General features: G+C 49.1%; 1 long non-coding RNA gene across 4 annotated transcripts in view; it reads right to left on the reverse strand.

Moving 5' to 3' along the window:
* Positions 1-21286, reverse strand: part of LOC147683218 (uncharacterized) — a 278489-nt gene that overhangs the window by 217336 nt on the left and 39867 nt on the right. For 2 of the 4 annotated variants that reach the window (XR_015300932.1, XR_015300933.1), the window contains one exon: positions 17619-19172. The exons of the other annotated variants lie outside the window; for them this stretch is intronic. This is a non-coding gene — a long non-coding RNA (uncharacterized LOC147683218). Of the gene's footprint in view, positions 1-17618; positions 19173-21286 lie in introns of those variants that run through there. 4 annotated transcript variants of the gene reach the window in all.

Genomic DNA, 21286 nt, shown 5'->3' on the forward strand with positions numbered 1-21286 from the left:
CTGTCCACACCACATCTTCAACAAAGCCGACTCCATCATCGCACCCCAACTCCGGGACATCTTTAACAGCTCCTTCGCATCCGCCACCTTCCCGGAGAGCTGGAAACATGCCGAGCTCAGCACCCTCTTGAAGAAACCCACCGCGGACCCCATGGACCTCAAGAACTTCCGCCCCATCTCGCTCCTCCCTTTTCCTGCCAAAGTCATTGAGAAGACCGTCAACAAAGAACTCTCCGCCTTCCTCGAGACAAACGGATCCCTCGACCCCTCGCAGTCCGGGTTCCGAGCAAACCACAGCACCGAGACCGCCCTCATCGCAGCTACTGACGACATCAGGTCCCTGCTCGACAACGGGGAAACAGCGGCACTCATCCTCCTGGACCTCTCAGCAGCCTTCAACACAGCATGTCACCGCACCCTGATACAACGCCTCAGCAACACCGGAATCCAAGGAACGGCCTTGGAGTGGATCATCTCGTTCCTCGCCGGAAGAACCCAGAGAGTCCGCCTCCCCCCGTTCCGATCCGCGGCCACCGAAGTCATCTGCGGCGTTCCGCAAGGATCCTCGCTCAGCCCCACCCTCTTCAACGTCTACATGAGCCTCCTCGCAGCCATCGCACGCCAACACAACTTAAAGATCATTTCCTACGCCGACGACACCCAGCTGATCCTCTCCCTCACCAACGACCCCGCCACCGCCAGAGCCAACCCCCAGGAAGGAATGAAGGACGTCGTGGAATGGATGAAGCTCAGCCGTCTGAAACTGAACTCAGACAAGACAGAAGTCCTCATCCTGGGTCCTTCTCCCTCTGACTGGGACAACTCCTGGTGGCCCCCTGCCCTGGGCACTGCCCCCAAGCCAACGGACCATGCTCGCAACCTGGGCTTCATCCTGGACTCCTCCCTCACGATGTCCAAGCAAGTCAACGTCGTCTCGTCATCCTGCTTTAACACCCTGCGCATGCTCTGAAAGATCTTCCGGTGGATCCCCACCGAAACCAGGAAGACGGTCACCCAGGCCCTCGTCACCAGCCGACTGGACTACGGGAACGCCCTTTACGCCGGAACCACAACCAAGCTCCAGAAAAGCGCATACAGAAAGCTTCTGCACGACTCATCCTGGACATCCCTTGTCACAGCCACATCTCTGCCCATCTGAGAGACCTGCACTGACTTCCCGTCAACAAGAGGATCACGTTCAGACTCCTCACCCACGCACACAAGGCTCTCCACGACATGGGCCCTACGTACCTCAACAGCCGCCTCGCATTCTACACACCCACTCGCCAGCTCCGTTCCGCCAGCCTCGCCCTCGCCCCCGTCCCACGTATTCGCAGATCTACCGTCGGAGGAAGATCCTTCTCCTACCTGGCGGCCAAGACATGGAACTCCCTCCCCACCCACCTACGGCTGGCCCAGGATCATCTCTCCCTCAGGAAACAGCTCAAGACCTGGCTGTTCGAGCAGTAGCGAATCCCCCTCCCCCCAGCGCCTTGAGACCCTGGCGGGTGAGTAGCGCGCTCTACAAATTTCTTGATTGATTGATTGATTGATTATAGTAAATGAAGGTTGAGTGTCGGAAAAACAAATTCCTCCAGCCCGTATACCTTAACAATGCGGTCTCTGTAACAACTGCGTCTTAACCACATATTGTTTTACCACGCATGCCTTTACCACAAATTTTCATGGTAAAGGCATGCATGGTAAACAGCTATGCGGTACTAAGGTTACGACTCCCTCCAGCTCCCCTGAGTCCTAAATACAACCCCGCCCTCCCCTCATCCCTAAAAATGATCCCCATCTCCCTCTGTGAGCCCGAAAAACAACCACTTACGAACCGCCCTCTGAAAATGTTCACAAATCCCCTCTACCCCCTAAAAACTACCCCAAACCCACCACTCCCTAAAAACTACCCCAACCCCCACCCCCTAAAAAGGTACCCCGGATCCCCACCCCTGAAAACTACCCCAACCCCTAAAAACTACCCCTGAATTACCCTGAACCCCCCTCCAACCTTGAAAACTACCCCGAAACCCCAGCCCCTAAAAACTACCCCCAACCACCCCTAAAACCTACACCAATCTCCCAACCCCTAAAAACTAACCAGAACCCCCCACTCCTGAAAACTACCCCCAACCCCACCCCCCTGAAATCTACCCTGAAACCCCACTTACCTGTCTGTGTCCGCTTCCCGACGCTCCTCTCTCCCCGCTCATCACGAACACTAGAGCGACTTTACCTTAACCACACGCATGCGTGGTTAAGGTAAAATCGTTGTTCGGACAAGTCCTTGTTCGGAACTCGTGGCTCTGACCTCGTTATTCCGGATGTTTCCCAGTAAAGGATTATAATTAGTATTCAAAGACAAGCATTTAAAACTCTAGGCCCTGGCAATGTAGTTTTATGTGCAATCCTTTTCAATTACTTAATCCATGCGCTACAGTGTGTTCCCCTAATGTTTGCTTAAAAGTAAACATGCCCAAGTTAATTTCACGCTCTGCAGTTAAAAGCTGTCTCACTGCCTTTAGTTAGGCATGGAGTGGATCATAACATGATGGTCTTTTCCCAGACAGTTTTGTCGATTGATGTGGCAAAAATGTAGAGCAATCCTGCAGGACTTGTTGATGCGCACTTGATGCCAGAGGCAGATCTTCCTTGGCATGGCTGGATCCCTCAGTAATCTTGCTACATTTGACCTTGTGGTAGAAGTTAACATCCTACAAATGTCAAAGAGGAGGGCATCACAGACAAGGAACTTGATTGCTTTTTTTTTTTTGTCTACCTATCTGTCACAGCTTAATTGTGAGTGCTCAGTAGTACTACTCTTTAACTCCGCCTCGCGTCAAAGTTACCGTTAGCAGGGGTACGGTTAACTCTGGGGCTGAGGGACCATGTATCAGGTGTCTGAGCCTGAGGGTGCCCTAAGAATCAGAAATTACCAGTTGAATCAGTAACTATGATTATTCCTCATTTCATGACCGTATTTTAACTGAAGATTTTGGCTCTAGTGTTCTCGCAGTCGTTTTAAATCCAATAGGGCCAACAATTAGAAACATGTTGGCATTTGTGATCGAGATTTTAGTCATTACCTTTATTCTAATCCTTCAGAAAGCACCAGTAGTCAGTTCTAACACCTGCTTCATTTGACCTTTAAGTGGTGCTGAGGCACTGTCTACAGAATATTGAGTTATGAATGTGTACTAATTATTTTTTTTTTAAAAACCTCAAACGTGCCATTTTTATTGCTGGTAAATCCTCACTGTAGTCTACCAAAGGACTCCTTGATAAAAAGTAGGACAGTTTAGGGATGTTGGGCCTGATGTACAAAAGAGACCAGTACAGATAGTGTTCACAAATTGTGTGCTGACTATTTGAAACCAACCTGTCTGTGATTTTTCTATGCAACCCATGTACTATTAGGTCATGTCACAAAACGTACGCAATTCACCAACATCTCTGGGCTAATGTAAATTAAATCATACACCCTTTGACCCCGATGATATCACAGGAAGACATAATGTGAGCTTTCAGCCGAAGTCATACTAGGAATAATCACAGGACATTTTACTGTGATGACATCATACAAAGTGCTATCAATTGAGTTACAAACCATGCAGTAAGTGCAAGGTGATAACAATATACAAAAACAGAAAAATATCTATTTTAGCTACTACCTATATTTCAACTAGGATTCCGCCAAGCTCTGGTCGGTGCAACTATATCACCTCCCCTCGTACAATCATCATATGCCAATGGTGATGATCATATGTGCAAAGTTAAACACAGACTTCTTGACTGCAGCTTTGCCCAAACTCTATAGGACCTACGTTTGTGTTAAGTACTGTTACAAACTACATAATGTTTAAACATGACTGCAAATTAGAACATTGGAATGTTGGAAGCTCCATTGAAAACAATGGAGTGCTCCGGCTTATAATGGCTGGTATAAGCCAGGAGCTCCAACATTCCAATGTCAAGAGGCTAAACACATTGACTTGTCCAGTACCCTCACTGTCCTGAACTTTGTCTATCTACTTAAATAACATCTCTACTTTACACACAAAGATGTATGTTTTAAATCCACAGGGCGCATGAAGAGCGGCGAAACAGGTTTATTTGGCCTGTACAAACACTCCTGAAGCCCTGCTCTTTCAGCAACTGTCTGCTCACTGCCCCTGGAGTCCACACTCTAGAATCCAGTGGTAGATAGCAACCTGATGCTGACAAAGTTGTTTGGATACAACAGTATGGAATCTCCATTGAACCACATTTTATCAAGTGGAAAGTAGTTCAATAATAATCTAATGAAAAAACAGATCATACAAATAAATTTAAAATTATAAAAACAATATCCTACCAAGTCATATCTTTCACAGAAGCCTGATAAGGTACACCCTTGCTGAGGCCTGCATCATATTTGAGCAAAATTAAAGATCCCTTAAACCTCTATCTCTAAAATATAGAAGGATGTCCTGTGAATTAAATTATTACATCTTGTAATATCTATTACTCTATCAATGTTTTTCATTGAGAATAAAGTGACTAAGGCTTCTCTTCGAGTTGTAACGTGATAGTTCCTAAAGAATGGGCAGAGAATGCTTTTTCTTTCCTCCACAAAAAGTAATCAATCTAAAAGAAAGTGTGTCACGCTGTATACAATTCTCAATACACATATATAGTAATCATTTTTTTAAATATATTCTGGCTTTACTCCAGGGAATTCTCCATACTGGATTAATACCTTTACAGATTAGTAAAATTGTATTTGTTATACTCCTATCAGGAATATAAAACAAAGACTTAAAAAAATCCTTTTTGCCTAAGAATTCAAGTGAGCCTGTCAAAGCTTTTTTGGTTGACAAATATTTTATAGCTCTTCTGTGAATAAACTCTCTGACCCTTTCATGGAGACGCCTTTTTAGGTTTCGACCTGGCGAGGGGCACGCAGTGCCCCTCCCAGATCGAAAACTTTTGTCTTCAGTGGGGATGTTTGGACCGCCTCTGTTTCCAATTGGCTAGCTCCATAAATGGAGACTAGCCATTGGGAGACAGAAGCTGTCAATCACGCTTTCTGGTGAAAACGCGATTCGGGGGCGTTTCTGGGTCTTTTTTTAAGTCCCGCCCCCAACACCCTCCCTCTCGCCATCCCGTTGTCGTGCCTTCTTGAAGTTCTCCCTCCCGCCCGCCCTCTGTCTGTGCCTCCTCCCTCTTGCCCGCCCACTGTCTGTGATCGATGAGTCCCGCCCCCCACACCCTCCCTCTCGCCGTCCCATTGTTGTCCTGCCTTCTCGAAGTTCTCTGTTGTTGTCCTGCCTTTTCGAAGTTCTACTCTCCGTGCCTCCTCCCTCTTGCCCGCCCACTGTGCGCGAAATTGTCCCCGCTGCCGCCAGGCCGCGACCAGGAAGTCAGGCAGGCCGGGGGCGGGACTGCGGGACACCCCGTGAACTAATTTCCCGGGCCGTGCTCTCATTGGCTGCCGGCCCGGGATTCCCTAGTGACGTCACTCCCCGGGCCGCGCTGGGATTGGCTGCCGGCCCGAGGAGATGGCGAGGCGCCGCCTGAGGAGAGGAGCCGGCAGAGAAGATGGCCGGATGCTGCCCGGGGCTCCCGTGAGCTGCTGGGAGCCCCGGTGGTCCAGCGGGGAGCAGGAGTCCCCGAGAGGAGGAGAGGACCCCGCCGCTGGAGCCGCCGCCTGGGAGAGAGCCGCCGCCGGGAGCTGGCAGACCACGTTTGTGGTATTCGGTGTAAGCTGCTTTGTTGAAAGATTAATGTTCTTGCATCAGCCTGCACACGTGTTTACAGCGTCGCACTTTTCAGTGCCATCCTTTCCGTTTTCTTGAAGCCATTGCTCATCTGCTAGAACCAAGGTAATTGGCATTGAAGCTAGCATACTCCGAGTTTATTTCCTGTGTAAATATTGAATACGATTTCTCAGTCGGCTATAAAGATTTATTTCCTGATCAGGTGACTTTTAAATGTAGAGCTTCCACCCTAAAAATGTAGAGCCTCCACCCTGAAAATGTAGAGCCTCCACCCTGAATATTCGCTCCATTATGGTAATTTGCTTGCCCTTGTGAGCTGCTTCCTAGTTGCTTTCCTTTTTTGAACTTCAAGAATAGACGTCTAGATACAGTAAACATGCTTCTTGAGGTCCTCTTTTTGTAATATTCTGTGATTTATTGTATTGTATTGAAATTGCATTTATATAGCGCTTACTACCCCTGACGAGGAGTTGAAGCACTTTTTCAGTGAGTCACACGCTACTCCGGGAACCATCTTCCAAAAATGAAGTGCTTAGAAACAGGCGCTTTATTGAAAGACAAAGTCTAAAACACGAGTTGCTTCACAGAGACCAGCGTGGTGGTGAGTGTTGTCTGGTTAAGGTTATATTATAAAAACCTTGAGGTGAAGAGTTGGGAAGCGGGTCAGGGTCAGTTAATTTTTAACAAATATACATTACTCATATTTGTCCAGAATCACAAGTTTTTTTGGTGAACTGTCACAGTCGAGATCAGCGTCTATGTCTCCAGACTGCAGTGTCCAACTTCGCCGCTAGAGCGCATTTTAACCCTCTATGTAAAAGGCCATACACGCTGTATAGTTTACGTTTACGGCCTGAGCACAAACACCGAGCCTCGGTCTGATTCAGCGGGCTTTGGCTTCCTGGTGGGAGGGGTGACTTGTTTTATCATATTTACACAGGTTAAAACTGTCCTGGCAAAGGTTTCACGTCATTAGTGACAGTTTAACTACCAATTCAGCAATAAGCAACAGAAAGGTGACCAGTCAACCCCTGCAGAGGGCTTTCCACTGCGCAACAGTGCATTTTACAGTGTTTTTAGTTACTTTTGAACTTTTGGAGCTAGATACATTATTTTTGTTAAAATCTGCAGATTATGCATCAGATGATGGATTATGTGGCAAATGTGGCAAATTCATAATCATGAAAGTATAAATGCTGGCAATGGCGTTTTAAAACAGTAACCTAGCTGGAAGGCTAATTGGCTCTGTTTATACTAGAAAGGGGTCTTCTGGTGTGGTTTCTTGCATACTTTCTACAGGTAATGCAGTTGGCATCCATTTTGCTATCCATGGAATTATAAAAAGCCGATTAATCCCTGCTTGAAACCTACATCTTTACTCCGAGCAGCCTCCAACCTTTATTGAGGGATTTCTGGTTCATTCCATTTTCTTAATGTGCTCTTCTTTTAAGGCGCCCACATGCTGCCAGCAGGTGCTTAAAATCCGTGCTGTTGAAAATCTGAATGAATGCACATACAGTTCACAGGAAACAACATGGGAGCACATTTAACATGGCCCAACTCACAGGTCCATGTTTGAAACTGAAAGCAGATAAAATGCAACTGTGGAGAAGACCTGCAGCTCCCCTTCCACCATCTCACTGGAAGCAGATAGGTAGCTGACACAAATATTTGGGAATTAAATGAGAATTGCAAACGAGACGACTGCAAGAGTTAACCGCATGCTCCTGACGTGTTGTGACCAGTGGTCCTAATGATGAAATTAGGGTAGGGCCCACACATATTTCATTCTCCCGATCTTAAGAAGCACCGGTCTAATTGAGTCCAATTAAAGCATGGGTACTGGAAAACATATTCCCAGGGGCCAAAACAATAGTCTGTGGTGTGACCGAGGGCCGGTGAATGGATGCAGGGGTTGGAAGTTGGGTGTAAGGGAAGTGAAGCAGGTACATGGTGTGCACAGTGATTTGTGGACTCATTTTGAGGGTTTCATTCCATACTGTCCTCTAATTTAATCCCCTGGAGTAATAGATTTGACCACACTGTATTATGCTGGATCTGAGCTGTAATCCCCCTACCAAACCCTGGGGTAAGCATTATCTGCTTGTTATAACTATCTTTGGAGAGGCAAGTGAACAAAGAAGGAAACTTGATTCCCTGCCCCCTGGCTGTGCTGGGTTCCCCGCCCCCTGGCTGTGCTTGCTCCCCCTTCCCCTGGTTCCCCTTCCCCTGGTTTTGCTTGCTCCCCTGCCCCCTGGCTGTGCTTGCTTCCCTGCCCCCTGGCTGTGCTTGCTCCCCCTTCCCCTGGCTCCCCTTCCCCTGGTTCCCCTTCCCCTGGCTGTGCTTGCTTCCCTGCCCCCTCGCTGTGCTTGCTTCCCCTTCCCCTGGCTGTGCTTGCTTCCCTGCCCCCTCGCTGTGCTTGCTTCCCTGCCCCTCTCTGTGCTTGCTTCCCTGCCCCCTTGCTGTGCTTGCTTCCCTGCCCCCTCGCTGTGCTTGCTTCCCTGCCCCCTCGCTGTGCGTGCTGCCCTGCCCCCTCGCTGTGCTTGCTTCCCTGCCCCCTCGCTGTGCTTGCTCTCCTGAGTGTGTGTGTGGCTCTGGGTGGGTGTGTGTGGCTCTGGGTGGGTGTGTGTGGCTCTGGGTGGGTGTGTGTGGCTCTGGGTGGGTGTGTGTGGCTCTGGGTGGGTGTGTGTGTGTGGCTCTGGGTGGGTGTGTGTGTGTGGCTCTGGGTGTGTGTGTGTGTCTCTGGGTGGGTGTGTGTGGCTCTGGGTGTGTGTGTGTGGCTCTGGTTGTGTATGTGTGTGGCTCTGGTTGTGTATGTGTGTGGCTCTGGTTGTGTATGTGTGTGGCTCTGGTTGTGTATGTGTGTGGCTGTGTGTGTGGCTCTGGGTGTGTGTGTGTGTGGCTCTGGGTGTGTGTGTGTGTGTGTGTGGCTGGCTCTGGGTGTGTGTGTGGCTGGCTCTGGGTGTGTGTGTGGCTGGCTCTGGGTGTGTGTGTGTGGCTCTGGGTGTGTATGTGTGGCTCTGGGTGTGTGTGTGTGGTAGTAATTGCTGTCTGCTGAGCTCGTCCATAGGGTACAATAGGTCTCACATTTGCGAGAGATTAAGATAATGGCAATGTAATTGACAATGCCATTTATTTATCTGTTTTCAAAACCAACACATAAATAAAAATTTTGTAATTTACAATGCCAATAGCTCTAATTTTCCAAAGGCGAAACCATTGCATTGTAAATGCTTGTTATCTTGGCTATAGAGAAAGTAATGTCAATATTGACAAATTTGACACCTAAGGCAGAATTAGACTTAGCATTTAAGACTATACATTAGAGTTAATATAAGACAATTAGGGCACCCTTTAGTGTTTGATTAGAAAGTTTATCTTTCTCCTAACTCTTTATTAGGAAGAAGAAGAACCTTACTGAGCAAGATTGGGCTTGCAAGTCCCAAGAATGCAAACCCAATTCAGATCTCAATGCCTGAATCATTAAATTGAAATGGGATTAAAGAGTCTGTTTAGACTCAGGCCTTCCGACGTCTCCTAGCTAACTCTATAATTGAAAGAGAGAAGCACCTCTCCATAATAAGTCTTGGGGATTAATTTACCCAAGATTGTTTTCCTTAGTGGGTCTGCGGACAGACAGCCATCGACGGAGTCAAACTGTTTGACTTTGGTTATTAACAAGGTTTTTAGGACCTCAAAATGTCTATCCCATTTAAAATTTCATCAAAATTAAGGCATAAGGGGGGCGTGTCCAAGATGGCAGCGTGATCGGACGCAGGTCTCCGAGGCTCCCTGCCCGATCCCACCTAAAAGCACCTAATTGCGCCGCCTGATCTCCCTAGAGCACGGGAAATCACAAGAACCAAGAGCGGAACATAGCTGCGGTCCCGGAGACCCGTCGCTAAGTCTGCACACCCCGGGGGAGACTTCGGACAGCGAGGGAGCCTCAGCCGCGGCCCCGGCAATGGCGGCCACTTTGGAATGCTTACCGGCTTGAGTCCTCTTCGCTCCTTACCTTCCTAGCGGCAAAACCGGTCGTTTACCTATGGAGCCTGCCGGGCTGACCCCCTGCCGCTGGCCTTGGAAGCGAGAACCCTGCTCGGCGCAGACTGCCGTCTCCGCGACCCGGCCGGTGATAAGGAGCCGTGAAAATTGAGGCCCCGGCTTCGGGCCTTCTGCTCGAGCACCTGCGGCCTTCTGCGCGGCCTTACCAGCTCGCCCCTGCGGCGCGGGGGCGACCTCCACCAGCTGACGACCACACCACACTACCCTGCAACAGACCGAGTCTGAGCAAGAACCCCAGAACTGACCGGCACGACCGCTGGACCAGAGAAGAGGACGTTGCCGCGGTTTCCCTGTGGATCTCCCCGGGACCGGGGACCGGCCTGAGAGAGTGGTGAGAGAGACCGGAGGGCAGGAACCGCAATGGAGGATAGCCTTCGCGCCAGCCAATGACAGGAGGTGAGGCGAGTGGAGGTGGGCACTGCAGAGAGGGCTCAGGGGGGCACAATCGAGCTCCCGGCGAAGGGACTGACCGGCTGGGCTTATAGGCCAAGCTGCATCGACGTATAGGGGGCAGGACTACACGCATCCCGGTTGGGCTACTGAGTGTCTGGACCCATTTGCCTTTGCTGAACAACGCAGGCGGCCGCCGAGGAGTCGCCTGTGGGGAGTGCGGTTGCTTGGAGGGGGAAGCCAGTCCCGATACGCGCTTGGCCGTCTGTGGTTGCCTGCCCCCTGGGATACACAGGTGATCCCTGAGGAACCGCCTGCCGTCTGGTCACCCCTGGTGCTGCTGAGTCCGCTGCCAAACTGCTGACCATTAAGCAATAACTGCCCCACGGAAATTGGCCTACATAAAGCCGGAAGAGACGACACAAGGCCCACCGGTAGTGCAGCGGCAACCCGCCCTCATCCCCTATCGGGAACCCAAACGGAGCAGAGGGTGAGCCAACCCTTTGATAGCATGACCCGCCTTCAACCTTAATACGCCTAACCTCTGCACTTGCCTCCAACCCCTGAAGTTCATCGCCCGGGCCACCTCGGTGGCTAGTCACAACATGGCGGGTCTCAGAGGGAAAAAGGGGCCCCAGACACTCCCCGAAATGCTGGCCAAGACCCAACCTAAACCCAGCAAGGATCCACCCTCCCAAGTGACCGCGAAAACTTCGCCGGTACCGTCCGATGACCAGGTACCCATCACCAGATCCTTCCTAGAGACACTGTTTAATTCCCTCAGGGACGACTTAAAGTCCCTGAAGCAGGAAGTGGCGGATGAGGTCCGAGAGCTTCGGCGAGACGTGGAGGGTCTTGGAGAACGTGTGGTTGCCATTGAAGAAGCTGACCAAACCAGGAGCGACGAAATCGAGCAGCTCCAACAAGAGGTCCTGCGACTCACAGACCAGCAGCTGGACCTTCAGGCCCACGCAGAGGACCTTGAAAACCGTTCCTGTCGCAACAACATACGGGTCCGGGAAGTTCCTCAGAAAGCAGAGGGGACTGATGTCGCGGGATACCTACAAACCCTATTCAGGAACATTTTGGGGGAGCCAGCAGACTTTGCCATCCGTATTGATAGAGCACACAGAGTTGTGCTGCCTCAACGCGCCTCTGCCCCGCCACCAGACATCTTGGCCTTTCTCCCTGACTTCCCGCTGAAAGAGCGGATTCTCCGGGAGGCCCGACGAGCACAGCCTCTTCAATTTCAAGGTAACCCCGTTGCCCTATATCAGGACCTGTCAACTATTACATTGCAAAAACGAAAAGAATTTAAAATAGCGACGGACTTCCTGCGGCGACAAGAAATCCCTTACTCCTGGGGCCACCCGTTCAGACTGATATTTAAATGGAACGGAACTCTACATCAAATGCGATTGCTTAAAGACACCTGTACCCTTCTGGGCCTTGACCAAGAAGATGATGTGCCAACAGTGAAAGCATCGCAAGGGCCCTCCAGAGGGGCTGGCAGACAGTGGGCCGGAGACGGTCCCCTTCACACCGATTGAAACCAGACGCCTCCATCATCACGCAAGAGCGGGCGACGGCGGTGGCAGAGGTGGCCAAAGAAACCTCCTCCTCTGAATGATCTGTATTCTTGTTAGGGAGATTGCTCACAGCACACACCTTGCTCGTGCAGTGGGGGGGGGAGTCGGGTGGGGAGCCGGGATGGCCACCATCGGATATGACCCTTGTAAGAAACATTACCACTGCCCTGTGTGGACTGACAGGACTGGGACTATATCTTTTCTTGGTTTGGGGGTTAGGGGGTGGGAGTTGGGAGGGGGGAGATGACCATTCAGATCTGAGACAATGGGTTTTGGCTTTGAACAGATGGTTTGACAGTTGGGTTGCTTGGGGGGGGGTTGGGGTGGGTTGGTGGTGGGAACCAGTGTGCCGAAAGGGAATTGTCAGCGTTGGAAGTGCTGTGTTTCATACTTGTCCCTCATCACCTTGCTTAGCCCTTCGCACATTTCCGAATATGTGCCTATTCACACAAAACACTTCATACACACCTCCCCTGAGGGCTGGGATACCAGAGATCCACCTCATACTGATTAGTTTGTCACACTTTTGTTTGCCAGGGGCACACTCCTTCACTTTGCGCTGCCCAGCTCACTCTCCTTACTCTGGCTGATCCTACTTTGAAAGTACTGACCCTTAACGTGAAAGGGTTGAACAATCCTATCAAGAGGAGAGCAATAATTTCCTATTTAGAGAACTCCAGGGCCGACATCTGTTTATTACAGGAAACCCACCTTCTGCCCAAAGACTGGCATAGAATGTGCTCCCGTGCCTTCCCCAACAATTCTTTTCCTCCCTTCCAACGAAAAGGGCTGGGGTGGCCATCTTAGTGTCTAAACACTTCCGGGGAAGGGTGGGGGATAAGGCAGGGGAGGTCAAGGGTCGCCTTTTGGCCTACACCTTCCTGATAGGCGACAGGAGTCTGACGATGGGATCCATCTATGCCCCGAACACAGGATAGGAAGCTTTTTTGAAAAGCGCAGTTTCGGAGTCCCTTTAGCCATCCAAAGCGCTCTTGCTCATCGGGGGAGACCTCAACTTAGTTATGGACATGAACAAAGATAGGTCAAGGCATCGTTATGGGGAAGCAGGCGCCATCACGACGACCGGAATAGAGTGGTTGCGAGAGAGAGGCCTGGTGGACATCTGGAGGGCCATACACCCTAACGCAACACATTTTACCTTCTACTCTCACGTACACCGTACCTACGCCAGCTAGATCACTACTTAGGATCCTCCGAACTGCTCTCTAACCTCAACAAGGTTTGCATAGTGCCTGCGGCACTCTCAGATCATTATGCAGTGGAGTTATCGCTCAACATCCCTGTGTCGTCCCACCCCCGGGGTTCATGGCGCCTCAGCGAAACCCTCTTGCAAAGACCGGAAGTCACCAAACGACTCCACAAATGTATCGTCGATTACCTTACTATTAACGATACGCCGGAGATATCACTGTCAGATCTATTATGGGCCCTGAAATCAGTAGCCCGCGGTGAACTCATCGCAATCGCCGCAGCAGAGGTCAAAGACCGGAGAGCGAAGAGAGATGATCTCACTGCTCAGGTTGCTGAGTTAGAGAGGGTACACAGCCGCACCTGCTCCCCACGGGTCTGGAGACAGCTGAAAGCGGCCAGGGCTCAACTGGCCAGCTTGGACACTGACATAGCAGAATTTGCTGCGCTCCGTCTTCGACATACGTATTATGTCGGGGGTAACAGAACTGGCCGCTTGCTTGCCAGCACTTTGAAGGCTAAAACCCAACGCTCAAAAATTTCCGGCCTTACAGACGAATCTGGCAGCGTCCTCGCTGAGGAAACTCAGATTGCGGAGGCATTCCGGACATACTATGCCTCACTATACAAGGCGGAGGCGCTGCCCCTCGGAGAAGCCGACACCTATTTGAATACGGCGGCAATTACCGCACTGTCTCGGGCTGGTGCAGACGCTCTGGACGCCCCCATCCGTCTAGAGGAAGTGACTGCGGCTATCTCCCGCCTCCGCCCGCTTAAATCTCTGGGTCCTGATGGTTTCTCGGCTGGTTTTTACAAAACCTTTGGCCAGCTGCTGGCTCCTATCCTCACCCGGCTCTTCAATTCCTTTGAGGGTCCGGGCTCCATCCCCCTGATATGTTGGCGGCTGAAGTGGTGGTGCTACCTAAACCGGGCAAGAAGCCCACACACTACTCGGCGTTCCGACCAATCTCATTGCTGAATCTAGACTTGAAACTCTTCACAGGAATTTTAGCATCGCGCCTAGGCCCATGCCTGCCTGGGATTTTGGAGCCTGACCAATCGGGCTTCGTGCCTAATCGCCAATGGAGTGATAACACCAAAAGGATGCTCCACCTGATAGACAAGGCCCATTTTCAGAACTCAGATGCTGCACTGGTAGCCATGGACGCTGAAAAAGCATTCGACCGTGTCGATTGGTCATACCTACAACGAGTCCTGACGCGTTTTGGATTGGGTAACCACTTCCAACCCTGGGTCGCCTGCTGTTACCACCGCCCACAAGCTCGGGTTCATTTGGGTAACCTTTGTTCAGACCCCTTTGAAATCCAACGGGGCACGAGACAAGGGTGTCCCCTGTCCCCCCTTTTATTTGCCCTTTACATAGAACCCTTAGCACAGAAGATCCGAGATAACCCTGACATCCGAGGTATCACCTTCGGCCGAGAACCACACACAATCAGCCTCTATGCAGATGACATCATAGTTGCTCTCGATCATCCAGACCGTTCAGTGCCCGCCTTTTTGGGGGAGCTAGACTCCTTTGAGACTATCTCAGGCTTCCGAATCAACAGGGGGAAATCCCTAATATTACCCCTGGGCGAAAACGCCCACCCTTGTGGGTCTGCTTCTACGTTCCGGAGTGATCTCCAGTTGGCCACACAACTCCCGTATTTGGGGATCACTCTCACCTCCTCGACAGAATCGACGTTAGCTCTTAATTACAAAACCCTCACAACCCAAATTCGGGCGGACCTTGTGCGTTGGTCGAAACAACCCCTCTCCCTCTTGGGGAGGGTTGCCGGGTAAAAATGTCAGTCCTACCTAAAATTTTATATATCTTTCAGACCCTCCCGGTTATGCCCCCGACAGGCGCCATCTCGGACCTAAAAGCCGCCCTCCATCATTTCATCTGGGAAGGGAAGCAAGCGCGCTTACATAAACAGATGATGCACAGGAGCATGGACGAAGGGGGCCTCGGAGTCCCCAATCTACTACAATATTTTCAAGCTGCTCAACTCCGATATCTGGTGGAATGGTACAGGCCAGAATCCGAGAAGAGATGGCTCTTCCAAGATAGGGCTATGGCCCAGACGTCCCTCTGGAGAATTCCTTTCCTTCCCCGAAGGCACTGCCCGTGTTACATCTCTAACTCACCTATCACCCGCATGAAGGTCTGGGACATGGTCACCGTCAAGAAGGGCCTGACTACCTTTCCTTCCCCATTTACCCCCATCCTGGACAACCCAGGCTTCCCGCCGGGAAACGATCCCCACACCTTCTTGCAGTGGCGAGGCACCGCCTGTCGGTACGCTGGTGACCTCTTTGACACGCGGGGCTTTCTCCCCCTCTCGGACATTAAACAGGGCTACGAGATCGCGGACCCTCACCTTTTTCAATATTTCCAACTCCGGCACTGGCTCACCGACCCAGCCATCACCGCCCTAGTGGGTCGTCCACTGACAGTTTTCGAGAAATGGCTGTTAACAAAAGAGACAGATGGGCATCTTATCTCAGACATATACAAAATGCTTAAACCCCCACTTACCTCAGGTAAAACAGCGGGTCAGAAACGTTGGGAGGCTGAGCTGGGTAGGACACTAACATCTACAGAATGGAATCACATATATTACAGGGCCTCGCATACCACGCGCAACACGACAGGTAGAGAAGCAGCGGTGAAACTAGCAATGTATTGGCACCTCACACCGGTCCGGCTTCACAGTGGGAACCCGTCCCGCAGCGAATTATGTTGGAGGGGGTGCGGGGAGCGTGGCACGCTAACTCATATCCTTTGGGACTGCTGTGATGTCCGGGGATACTGGGAAACGGTCCTTGATGAAATTGACTCCACCTTTGACACCGAAATCCCGAGATTCCCTGCCTACACTATCCTAGGCCTGACCAATGCACTCACCTTTCCCCTGAAGTCTATTCGGGGTCGCCAAATGTGTATAGCCATGCAAGCAGCCACACAGCACGTCTTATCGCTTTGGGGATCAACCAACAAGCCCACACATGTGGGATGGCTACTCAAACTATGGTTCACCTTGGGGATGGAACGCATCCAGGCCACCCTCACACATACCACTGCTGCATTTCAAAAGGTCTGGCTCCCGTTGATATCCCTTTTATCTAAGGAATTTAATGAAATAACATGCCCCAAATACCTTTGAATATTGCGCCTTACTAAAGCTACCAGTGAAACCCAGGGGTCTCATGATTGATCGCAACATCCCCTATTTGACTGACTATGAAGTTGCTTCTTGCATACGGCACACTGGTTGGGAGGGGGGGAGGAAGGAAGGGACGGGGAGTGGGGGGACTTTTGGGTTTTGTTATTCCAGTTTTGTTCTCTTACACTGCCTATCATTTGCCTTTTTGGTATCAAACCGCTACTTTGGTATATCCATCTCACTTTCTATGTAATCTACAGAGAAGACGTGCCTGTCTGTCTCGCTCGCTTTTTTTGCCTGATACATTTGCATTGTAGCGTGATGCCTATTTCTGCTCTCAAAATCAATAAAACACATTTGAAACTAAAATTAAGGCATAAATACTTATAAACCTTAACCGGTTCTAGTGGGCCATTAGGGAAGAACCATAGGGACATATGCATCAAACTTTAGTTTTGCGGCTTGCAATTTGCAATTTTTACCGAATCGCAATTTACGAGTTGCAAACCGCAATGCATTTAAAAATTTGCAAATAGTTAGCGAATCGGTAAAATTTGCAATCGCAAATTGCGAGAATGAAATTGTGACTCGCAAAAACTGCAAACTCGCTATTTGAGAGTCGCAAAAAGCGATTTCCAGAATACTATTCACCATGATGATGTCAGAACCAGGAAGTGGCCATACCCATGCAGTTACCTGTGTGCTGAGAGTGAGGAGGAGGAGGAAGAATACTGAAGAACATCAATTAGGAAGAGTTTGTGTTTTGGAAACTGTTGCAGACAGCAGCATGGCTAAGGAAACACCCCTGAAGGAGAGAAAAAGGCAGAAGAAGTTCAGTGAGAATCAATTGGAGTTGCTAATCGAAGAGGTGGTGAGGAGCCATGACAAATTGTTTGGAAAACTTACATTGCAAATCCCTGAATCAGAGAAAAAAAAATTGTGGCTGGCAATGCAAACTAAAATTAATGCAGTGGGGGTTGCTCACCACAGCATTGGAGATTTGCGCAAAAGGTGGTACGACCTGCGCAGTCGTGCAAAAGAAAGGGTTGCAGATAGGCTTGCAGAAGCAAAACAAACTGGAGGGGGCCCATCAACCCAAGCCAGCCCCACAGCCATGGAAGACCTTGTGGAGTCCACCCTACAGCCAGAGGCTGTAGTTGGAGTCACAGCAATAGATTCCTCTGCACCACCCAGTACCTCTCAAGGTAAGATGCATGCAACTTCTTTTCCAAATTTCAGTGTTAGCTAACAACCAGTGTAAATCAGATCAGACTTGTGCAGGAAATAGTATTCCAGTCCATGTTTTACTTATGACACACCAATGCATTATGGGAATTGTAGTTAACAAAATCGCAAGGGATGTCTGGTGTCTAGCAAACAAGATGTGTTAAAAACCATTGCACCAGGGAAGTCAGTCTACACACACACACTGTAATTCAAAATAACTTTATTGAACAAAACTTTGTACAAAAACAGGAAACATGTCCTAAATGGCAATGAATCACGCACTGTTCCACATCACATATGCATGTGTCCAAGAGTCTAAGAACAGTGATGGACATGCACCACAAGAGAGTGAGTCCCAGTCAGAAGAGGACATAGCAGTCTCACCAACACCCACTGCACCAGCACCAAACAAACGCAGAACCACTGTGGCCTCATTGCCAGCATTGGGAAGTGAGGAGGAGGGAAAACCTGAGCCCACAATAGCTGAACCAGTGGTTACACCCACATCCAGACCACACGAACAGCTGCGATGTGGGAACATGCAAGCTCGGAGAAGCAGGACAGCAGCACTGTTGAGATCTGGCGCAGGCGAGACTTCCACATCAGAAGATGGCCTGGAGAGGGCCATGTTAAGAGTACAGTACCTGCAGGTGAAACACATCCGTTTAATGCATGGAAACCTTTCAACTCTTGCATGCAAAGTGGGGGACATGTGTGACAGCATGAATCATCTAACTACTGCTGTGCAGGCAGGTCGCAGTGAAAACAGACAACAATTTGGAGAGCTGACTGGGGCACTCAGGGAGCTATGCAAGGTGCTAAAGGAGGATCAGGTGTCCATTTGAAAAAGACACACACAATTACTTGGACGCTTGGATGGGTGCACCAGGGCCATCAACCGTCTTAGTACTGCCACAGCACAACTATCCCGATGTGCACTAGCCATGCAGTTCGAAACGAGCCATTGCTGCGGAGATGTTGCCAAGTGACTGGTCCATGTGACTAATGCTGTGGAGCAGATGCAGGCCAATGCTGTTGCTGGCAGTAGTTTAATGGGGGTGTGGAAAGTGAGGATGCCTCCAGCCACAGTAGCAGCTTGGCACCAGTGCCGGACTCCAGGAGGCGCAGCACACGGAATATGGCAGGATCAGAGAGCTCACAAAGGGATGCGTCTGACTCCCCTGAATGGGCAAGGGGAGTTAGAGGAAGCAGGAAATAGTGGGGCCATGTCCACAGCAATTGTCACTGGTGAAGCAATTAGTAACTACTTTTGTCTGGTCTTAAGTGACGTTCCATGACATACCATATTGTGTATAAATCATTGCATTCAGGCTAAGCAAGTGTACATTAACACAACAGTTTAAGTTGTTTTAAATAAATCTATTTCGCAAAGTAACAGTGTTGTGTTGGATTAGGACTCAAATCAAAAATAATTCTGTGTGATTTCTGCACGTCGCGTTCTCCCCTCAGCAGCACCCGCTGCATTTCCTGCATGTTGTGAGGGTATGTTCTTCTCTTCCTCATCGCATGGCACATGTGGCAATTATCTTGCAACAGATGTCTGGCCTGTATTGCAAGGCACCGCCGGTTTTATGGATGCAGCGAATCTGACTTTTCAGCAGCCCAAAGGTCCTCTCTACCACATTTCACCACACTTCGCGTTGTCCTGTGTGCTGCATTGAACAGGTGTTCACTAGGTGTTCTTGGATGCAGGTATGTTGTCAAGATGAAAGGACACACAGCATATGCGCTGTCACCTGTGGAGAAACAGCATATGTATTCGTCACTGTGATCTATCACCATAAAATGTAGATGTGCATGAAACAATGTAATGTGTTTACCGAGCAGGAATCCTTCTCCAAATTCACCCCCAAGTAGACATGTATGTATGCCGCTGTGCCTAAAGATGTAGGAATCATGCGTACTACTTGGGTATCTTGCCACAATGTCTATGATTATGTACTTCGCATTGCATATCACCTGTAAGTTTAGTGAATTAAATGAATTTCTATTCCTGAACATATACTCATTCACTGCGGGAAGCCATATGGCTAAATGTGTCCCATCTATGCAACCTATTACATGGGGAATGTTGGCTATCTGATAAAAGTCAATTTTTGTTTCAAACAATTCCTGTGGGGTGGTTGAGAATCTGATGTGTTGGCGCATCCGTTGTAACATAGCTTTCAGGAGGGCCTTGAAGAAACGCGAACGTGAACTTTGTGACACCCCACCAGCTGTAGCTATTACCCCCTGGAAGCTACCAGATGCTAGGAGGTGCAGGGAACAAAAGACCTGCACATGGGTGGGGATGGCATTTGTCCTGCGAGATTGAGGCTGCAGTAGTGGGTCTAAATCAGCAATTAGAACATATATCACTGCTGCATTCAGTCTATACTTCTCATAGATTTCCTCATCTGTTTGCCCTCAACAGAGTAACGCGCACTCCGAAAGTGTCCTCATGTATCCTCCTATTCCTCTGTGCTGCTGCACTTCGCCCCATCCTCCTCGCCATGGCGTAGAGCGCTGCCATTGTGAAACATTCTGGGGCCTTCTGGGCCTGTTTAAATACTTTCCTGATGTTCCCCGCCTGTTCTGAATGTTTTCACCTGGTTACCACCTAGTTTGATTTGGTGGTATTTTGCAAATGCAAAATTGTGATTTGCTATTTTTTCACAATATGTGACACTTCATACATTGCTTTGCGAATTCGCAAATACTAATTGCAAATAAGGATTCACTGTTTCTGGTAATCGCTATTTTGGTTATCGCTAAATTTAGCGAATACTTGGGATATTCTGCGATTTGGGTTTATGCATTGCTTTTTGCTAATGCTCATTTTTGCGATTCGCACTGTTTGTGATCGCAAATTAGCTTGATGCATCTAGCCCACAATTGTCTTATTAGGGAAGATCAGAGTCTTTGTTTTCTCAACATTAACAGTGAGGCTAATAGATTTACCGTATTCCGTAAGGGCTTTAAGTTTGCATAGCATTCCTATGGGAATTTAATCTATTAAGACTAGGTCAACTGTATACATAAGACATAGGACATGCAATACTCCAATTTTGGAAAAATTTGTTATAGCTCAGAAATAAATCTGGCCCATTGACATTCACTGACATGTCCTTACAGATTGCTCAGAGATATTATTATTTCTGTATTGACCAAATACCAACAGTTATTTGAATTGCCTTGTTATATTGCGTCTTGCATTTTTGCCCAGTAAGATTCAAATAAATCTTTTAACTTTCGTATTGACATAGATTGATATTTGTTTTTCACATCATTAAACTCTTGTGTAACTAAAACGCTCCTGTTACTAACTCGTTTCTCATGCATCCTATTTTACATCTTTCTTTTTAAAGCACACTCATCACTGAATCACCCCAAGATACTTCCTGGTTTATCTTCACTTTCAGAGAGTCGTGTTTGAGATAAGGCCTTTATACAAGACAAAACTTTTTTTTGTAAATTGAGCTAACCATTCGATATTACAGATATTTCCAGTACTGGGCCGAAGCCTGTCCATTTTAATCCTGAACAGATCTTCTGTGTTAACATCATATATTGTAACCCTAGTGCTATGGCCATGATTGCAATAAATATGGCATCCACTTGGCAAACTCTTCAGCCTTCAGAGCAGACACCACATGCTCTGAACACCAGGAGTAACAAGGATCTCTAACTATAGAGGGTGGTGGTCCTTCACCAGGGAAGTGAAGGCCATTGCCTCTTTGACTGGTAGGCTGATGGGCTGCAGTCTAGTGTCTAAATGACCCTCTTAGAGAAGTGTCAAAATTGAAAGAAGGCCATCACTCGATAGCGCAACATTTTTGGGATCAACTTTGGGGGTGTGGAAGATAAGTCT

The sequence above is a fragment of the Lissotriton vulgaris genome, chromosome 11 (assembly GCF_964263255.1).
Source record: "Lissotriton vulgaris chromosome 11, aLisVul1.2, whole genome shotgun sequence".
NCBI lineage: Eukaryota > Metazoa > Chordata > Amphibia > Caudata > Salamandridae > Lissotriton > Lissotriton vulgaris.